Here is an 8,615-nt window from a genome sequence, read left to right as displayed (position 1 = left end):
AGTGGCATCATGTTCCTTCGTGTAATGTGTTGAGTGTTAGAAAATGCATATTTATAAAGGAGAAAACCGTCATTTTACATTTGAAGTCTTACTAACAACCCTTACTTTTATGTATTTAACCTTCTTGTGATTTAATTACATGTGTTTTATTTTAATTAAGTATTTTATTTATTTTAGGGGCATTATAGTCATTTCACAATAAAGGAGAAATCAGACGGCAAAACAGACATCACTTTTGAACTCAGGACGGTCAAAAACCTTAGGAGGAGCATAAAATGAAAAATGACACTATTCACATGTACGGTACTGTATACGTTACTGTTCACGACACTGTTCACATAGACGGATGATGACGTGGCATTGACCGATGATGTGGCATTGACTGATGAGGTGTCACGATCCTGTTGGACTAAAATTCTTATGTACTGTTGATGGTGACGTGGCAGCATATCAGTGGACGAAAAATCTCGCGTACGGTGCATGCATCACACATGATTATTTTCAACCAAACCGTGTTACTGTTCATTCGGGTAAAACCGCGTTACTGTTCAAAGTCGGGTCAAACCGTGTTACTGTTCATCCGCGTGGTCAAACCGTGGACTGTTGACTGATGACGTGGCGCAATCCTGAGCGTCCAAACTGTTTTTAATCCGATGGCCATGATTTACTCCATATATCTATAAAAAGGGGGCCTCTCCCCCCTAATTTGATATCTCTGAATCCATTTTTGGGATCCATTTTCTGTAATTCCCTCTCCATCTTGTATTTTCTTCGTATTTTAATAAATTCTCATTTTACCCCTAGTTCAATTATGAGTGGCCAATTTTCTTTCAAGCTTGGGTTGAAGGTGAAGTCTCAACATGTGTCATGGGCTTTATTTGGTAAATTTATTTTCTCTTCCCCTCTAGTTTTTGTGGATGTTTTGACTTCTCGTCGACAAATAATACTAATCTTGTCTAGTACCGCCTTGGTTTCACCGGCCCTCTAGTACAAGGTTATTATTATTTGGCACGATAAACCCTTAGCACCATATTGATTAGAGCGTGGTTCATGAGGTGTGGATTCCCCCCTCATGATTTAATTGGCATTAATAAGGATTATTTAGCCCATGATGCATGTTGATACGGATCCAGATACCCAAGTACGTCATTTCAATATAATTCTCTTCAATTTATTCTCACCATTTCAATACCAATTTTAGAATTTATTCTCGCCATTTTAATTTAAGTTTTAGCATATTCCAAATCACTTCCACCATAAATCCAACCACTCATTTACAAAATTAATTCTACACATAATTAAAATCCACCTCCTCGTGGGATCGACACTCGTCACCATTGATCTATACTACAATAGATTCGTGCGCTTGCGAGTACATTAAAATTTGCACAACATAATGCTCCCCATTCGTTGACACCTATCACATAAAGAACAGAAAGTGTAAGCGTCTCGAAATATAGTTGGCCAATAAAAACCACATTGTAAAACTTTAGTCGTTGTTTTCTTAGCACTGAAATTGCCTCCACAAGCTTGTTCATGGCAGAATAAAAGGATATTTTGAATTTCACTTTCTGGGACACATCATCTAACAATTTGATCTGCATAATATTTGAACAAATACAGGTCATCCCAAAAGAAATTCTTTATTTCTGCAAAAAATTTAGCCTTGTCTTGCTTGGTCCAATGCTCTAGAAGTTGACCTGTAACAAGATAATTAACTATATCAGCATACCAAGGTAATACTTCCACACTCATCAATTGTTTATCTGGAAATGACTCATTCAATGGTAATGATTCTGTAATTGTGTCAAAATGGAGACGAGAGAGATGGTCTGCCACGACATTCTCTGTGCCTTTCTCATCTTTAAATTCCAAGTCGAACTCCTGCAAAAGTAACACCCAACAAATTAGTTTAGCTTTTGCATCTTTCTTTGTGAAAAGATATTTAAGAGTAGCATGATCTGTGAATATAATTATTTTACAACCAATGAGATAAGATCAAAATTTTTCCAATGCAAACACTACTGCTAGCATTTCTTTTTCAGTAGTTGAATAGTTCAACTGTAAATCATTCAATGTCATACTAGCATAGTAAATAACATGGGGAATTCGATCAACTCTTTATCCTAACACTGCTCCTACTGCATAATCAGATGCATCACACATGAGTTCAAATGGTAAGCTCCAGTTTGGGGGTTGAATGATGGGTGATGATGTCAACAACTGCTTTAGTTTTTCAAATGCCACAAGACATGAATCATCAAAGATAAAAGGTACATCCTTAGGAAGTAAATTGCATAAGGGTCTAGAAACTTTACTAAAATCTTTAATGAAACGTCTATAGAAACCAGCATACCCAAGAAAAGATCTTACTTCTCTGACTGTTTTGGGTGGAGGAAGATTAGAAATGAGATCCACGTTGGCTTTGTCAACCTCAATACCTTTGCTCGAAATGATGTAACCGAGAACAATACCTTATTTTACCATAAAATGACATTTCCCCCAATTTAAGACCAAGTTCTTCTCGATACATCTCTGCAGAACTAGTGTTAGATGAGGTAAACATTTATCAAACGAATCACCAAAGACAGAAAAGTCATCCATAAAAACTTCAAGAAATCATTCAACCATATCAGAAAAAATGCTTAGCATGCATCGTTGAAATGTAGCAGGTGCATTACATAATCCAAATGACATTCTCCTATATGCAAAAGTGCCAAAAGGGCAAGTGAAAGTGGTTCTCTCTTGATCTTTTGGTGCTATGAGAATCTGATTATATCCTGAGTAGTCATCTAGAAAGCAATAAAATTCATGGCCTGCTAATCTATTAAGCATTTGATCGATAAATGGTAAAAAAAAATGGTCTTTACGTGTGACAGAATTCAACTATCTATAATCAATGCATACACGTCATCCTGTAGTTACTCTAATGGGTATCAATTCATTATCAACATTCGTAACTACTATGACTCCTGACTTTTTGGGGACAACTTGTATAGGACTGACCCATGAACTATAAAAAATTAGGTACATGATACTTACATCTAATAGCTTAAAGACTTCAGTTCTAACAACTTCTTTCATATTAAGATTTAACCGACGTTGCATTTCCCTAGTAGGTTTAACATTTTCATCAAGGTGAATGTAATGCATGCAGTCTACTGGGTTTATACCTTTTATGCCCGCTATGGTCCATCCTAATGCTCCTTTGTGCTCTTTTAAAACATCCAACAACTTTCCTTTTTGTTCGTCATTTAGGAATGATGAGATGATTACCGGTAGATTACTTTCTTTTCCCAAAAATACATATTCCAATGTGTTGGGTAATGGCTTGAGCTCGAGTTTCGGTGGTGATGCTGATGATGGGATGAGTTTCTTCTCTGATGGTGCTAGTTGTTCAACTCTTGACTTCCATTTATTAGTGTCCATGGATGATGTTGAGTCAAGTAGGGCGTTGACCTCATCGACCGATCTGTCAATATCAAAATCCAAACCAAAGTGAGTTAAACATGTTTGTAAAGGATCATCACTAAGGTTTGAAACAAAAGTATCATCAACTAATGCTTCAATTAAATCCACATCAACCATTTCATCATCTGCATTATGAGGTTGTTTGGTAATGTTGAAGATGTTTAGCTCCATAGTCATGTTGCCGAAGGACAACTGCATATTTCCAGTTCTGCATTGAATGTGAGCATCGGTGGTTGCCAAAAATAGTCGGCCTAGAATAATGGGGATGTGCTTCCTTGAATCCTGTATTGGTTGAGTGTCAATTACAATGAAATCAACAGGAAAATAAAACTTGTCTACCTAGATAAGCACGTCCTCCACAATACCACGAGGTATTTTCGTGGACCGATCTGTAAGCTGTAACACCACTGGGGTTGGGTGTAATTCTCTAAGTCCAAGTTTCAAAAATACCGAGTAAGGCAACAGATTTACACTAGCTCCTAAATTCAACAACTCAATTGTGTGGTTCCCTATGCTACATGAGATAGTGGGGGAGCCAGAGTCTTTGCATTTTAAAGGAATTTTGTGTTAGAGTATAGAACTAATGTTTTATGTTAAAAATGCCTTTTTTTGAACATGCATATTTCTCTTTTTAGTACAAAGGTCTTTAAGAAACTTGGCATAAGATGGAACTTGCTTTATAACATCAAGTAAAGGGATGTTAACACTTACCTGTTTGAAGATTTCAAGAATCTCACCTGTGGATTTTCCCTTCTCGCCTTTAGCTAACCTCTGAGGAAATGGAGCTTTGGGAATGTATTCTTGTGGGTTGGTTTCTTCTTTCTCCTCCGGTGATGAGTCCTCAACATTCATAGGTACAATTTGATTTTCTTTTGCCACATGCATCTCCACTTTGTTGTCGACTTCTTTTCCTTTTCGCAAGGTCATGACTGCTTTGACCTCTCCATGCTGCTGTGGTGAACTGGTACTTACTTTATGTACTCCTTTAGGATTAGGCACTGGTTGACTTGGAAATTTACCTTTCTCAACAGTCATTGCCAAAGTCTGAACTGAAGAAGCAAGTTGTCCCACCATCTTCTCGAGGCTTGAAACTGATTGAGCTTGTGAGTTGAAACCTGCTCTCAACTCATTTCGTAGTCCATCAATGGTGCGGTTCTGTTGCTCAATTGTGGAGTGGGTAACATTTTCTTAAAATTCTGAAATGCATCCTCCCATGGTCTGGGTTGAGAGTAGTTTTGGTTCTGATTGAATGGTCTAAATGGGGGTTGAGAGGCTTGAGGAATTTGAGAAATTTGTTGCATTGGTGGAGCTGGAGTTGCTGGTCCATTCTGTTAGAATCCTTGACATCTTGAAAAATTGGGGTGGTCTCTCCATCCAGGATTATATGTGTTGGAGTATGGGTTGTAATTTGATGGTTTTCTCATTACACCTATGGCGTTGACTTGATCTGAGTATGAATCAAGGTCATATGGTTCAGTTGATTTAGCAGTCGATAACGATGCTATTTGTCGAGCAAGACCTTCAACCATCTCCTTGACTTCTTTGATTCCTGAAGTTGACTTGCCAATGTGAACCTCATTCACTCCTTTAATTCTTTTAGTATTCCTGAGTGATCGACTCCGTTGTTGGGAATTATCTGCTTGTCGCTGGAAGAATTCCCAAATCTCTTATGCACTTTTTGACATTAGCTCTCCTCCACTTGTTGCCATTAGCCATTCTTGCACATTCGGCAATAATCCCTCTAAAAAGTATTGGCATTGATGTCATTTCTCATACCCATGATGTGGACACTTCAAGAGTAGTCCATTGAATCGCTCCCATATTTTGAAAAATTGCTCGTCCTCTCTCTGGGTAAACTCTAAGATTTCCCTGCGAATAGTATTGGTTTTATACACTGAAAAATATTTATTCAAAAATTTAGTTACCATTTGTTCCCATGATGAAATGCTATTGGCAGGCAATGTATTAAGCCATGAACGAGCTCTATCCTTTAAAGAAAATGCGAATAATCTAAGTTTAACATCATCATCTGAAAAATTCTCATATTTAAATGTTTGACAAGTAGCATGAAAATCATTCAAATGATTATATGGGTCCTTATTTTCTAGGCCATAAAATGTGGAGAGACAATTTAGCACACTAGGTTTTAGTTCAAAACTCCTAGCAGCTACATTTGGGTATCTTATACATGATGTGCTCAAATTAGCTAAGGGACTAAAATAGTCCTTAAATGGCCTCTCCTGTGGTGCTTGTAAATCCATTTTATTTTTAACGTGTTTGTGTGTGCGAAGTGTTTTTTCTAATTCAAGGTCTATAGGTTCAAGATTAGGTAATAATAATCTTCGACCATGCATGCAAAACAAATAAAATAAAAATAAAGATGGGAACAAAACAAATAAAAATAAAAAAGAGGGAGAAATTACGATACTAACCTTATTGCGCTATTACAACCTTAGTATAAAAACACACTAAAAAAAATACAAGAAAATAAATAAAAGAAATTATTCACAAAAATTAATTCTACAAATTAAAATAACTTACCTCCTCGGTAACGGCGCTAAAAACTTGTTGTGTAAATTTTATTGAACTCGCAAGTGCATGAATCTATTGTAGTATAGATCAATGGTGACGAGTGTCGATCCCACAAGGAAGTGGATTTTAATTGTGTGTAGAATTAATTTTGTAAATGGGTGATTGAATTTGTGGTAGAAATGATTTGGAATATGCTAAATCTTAAATTAAATTGGCGAGAATAAATTCTAAAATTGAAATTGAAATGGCGAGAATAAATTGAGGAGAAATCTATTGAAATGACGTACTTGTGTATCTGGATCCATATCAACATGCACCATGGGCTAAATATTCCTTATTAATACCAATTAAATCATGAGGGGGGAATCCACACCTCATGAACCACACTCTAATCAATATGGTGCTAAGGGCTTATCGTGCCAAATAATAATAACCTTATACTAGAGAGCCGGTGTAATCAAGGCGGTATCTAGACAAGATTATTATTATTTGTCGACGAGAATTCAAAACATCCACAAAAACTAGAGGGGAAGAGAAAATAAATTTACCAAATTAAGCCCATAACACATGTTGAGGCTTCACCTTCAACCCAAGCTTGAAAGAAAATTAGCTACTCATAATTGAATTAGGAGTAAAATGAGAATTTATTAAAATACGTAAAAAATACAAGATGGAGAAGGAATTACAGAAAATGGATCCAAAAAATGGATTCAGAGATATCAAATTAGGGGGGGAGGCCCCCTTTTATAGATACATGGAGTAAATCATGACCATCGGATTAAAAACAGTTTGGACGCTCAGGATTGCGCCATGTCATCAGTCAACAATATGCGATTTGATCACGCGGATGAACAGTAATATGATTTGACCCGGGTTGAACAGTAACGCGGTTTGGTTGAAAATAATCCTGTGTGATGCATGTACTGTACGCGAGATTTTTGGTCCACTGATATGCTGCCACGTCACCATCAACAGTACATAAGAATTTTAGTCCAACAGGATCGTGACACCTCATCAGTCAATGCCACATCATCGGTCAATTCCACGTCATCGATCCGTCTATGTGAACAGTGTCATGAACAGTAATGTAGACAGTACCGTACACGTGAATAGTACCGTACATGTGAACAGTGTCATTTTTCCTTTTATGCTCCTCCTAAGGTTTTCAACCGTCCTGAGTTCAAAAGTGATGTCCGTTTTGTCGTCTGATCTCTTGTTTATTGTGAAATGACTATGATGCCCCTAAAATATATAAAATACTTAATTAAAATAAAACACATGAAATTAAATCAAAAGAAGGTTAAATACATAAAAGTAAGGGTGTTAGTAAAACTTATAATGTAAAATGACGATTTTCTCATTTATAAATATACATTTTCTAACACTCAACAAGTAGCAAGATCTTCAACTGAGTCAGCGTATTGAGCACTTGCAAATACTACAGTAGAAATTTTGATGACTTCAATCTGTGCTTAAAGAGTTGCAGGTTCCACTAGCCGATATTCCCAATTATTTGGTGTGATAACACTAGAGTTGCTTCGCTGGCTGTCAATCTAGTTCATCATTCAATAACAAAACATATAGAGATTGATGTTAATTTTGTGAGAGATATAATTTTCAAATGTAGAGTGGAAGTCAAATATGTCCCTACTGAATATCAGCCTGCAGACATATTTACAAAGGCTCTTCCTACTGATAGGTTTCAACGGTTGCGAGACAAGCTACATATTCTTCCTAAAACATTATGCTTGAGGGGGCATGATGAAAATATTGTAGCAGAACTACAAACTTGAGTAATACGAATTCAAATATGTTAAATGACATGGCAGCATACTTGTCATTCGTTAGTGTTCTGGAAGTTTAATGTGGACAGTCTTGTCTCTTAGCTTATCATTAATTCAAGCTTTTACTTTTGCATTTATCAAGATCAAGATAAAGATAACTATTGTGCTAGGCTTGATCTCATTCTTGGTTTATCGTGTTTCCTGTACAGCACTCTAAATATAATGATTATGAGGTGAATAAAATATACAAAAAAAGTGCTTTATTTCTTCTCCAAGCCCATCTTTATAATTCAAGTGATTAATTGTGGTGTAGCCATCACGCGAAGCATGTCCCATTCCTCGTATTTAGAGGAAATTTTAAAATACATTAGAGATACTATATTAACTATAAAATAAATTAATGATTTTAAAACATGTATATTTTTATTTTAAAAAATCACCATGTGAGTTAGAGTGTTCACAGATCGAATTTTGCGGATTGGATATCAATCCGTATCCAATAAAAAATTTTGTAAATTATAATTTTTTAATCCAATCCATGATGGGTGAAATTCAATCAAAATCCAATCTATATGTTTGCGGATTGAATGTGGATTTGACCCAATTCACCATTTTACAGATTGGTTTGCAGGCTAAAAATTTTTAATCATGTCCTATCTATGAACTAATTAAATAAAAAAAGTAACATAAAAATGATTTTATTACCAATTAAATTCAAAATTAAATAAAATTTAAATAAATTAATTGTTTAAATAAAGCTAGAAAATACATTCAAAGTTTCAAAATATAACACACCAAAAAGAAAAAAAAATCTAATTTGTTTAGATC

The sequence above is a fragment of the Citrus clementina genome, unplaced genomic scaffold, assembly GCF_000493195.1.
Source record: "Citrus clementina cultivar Clemenules unplaced genomic scaffold, Citrus_clementina_v1.0 scaffold_4, whole genome shotgun sequence".
Taxonomy (NCBI): Eukaryota; Viridiplantae; Streptophyta; class Magnoliopsida; order Sapindales; family Rutaceae; genus Citrus; species Citrus x clementina.
The sequence above is the reverse complement of the archived record's forward strand: the minus strand, read 5'-3'. Positions refer to the sequence as shown.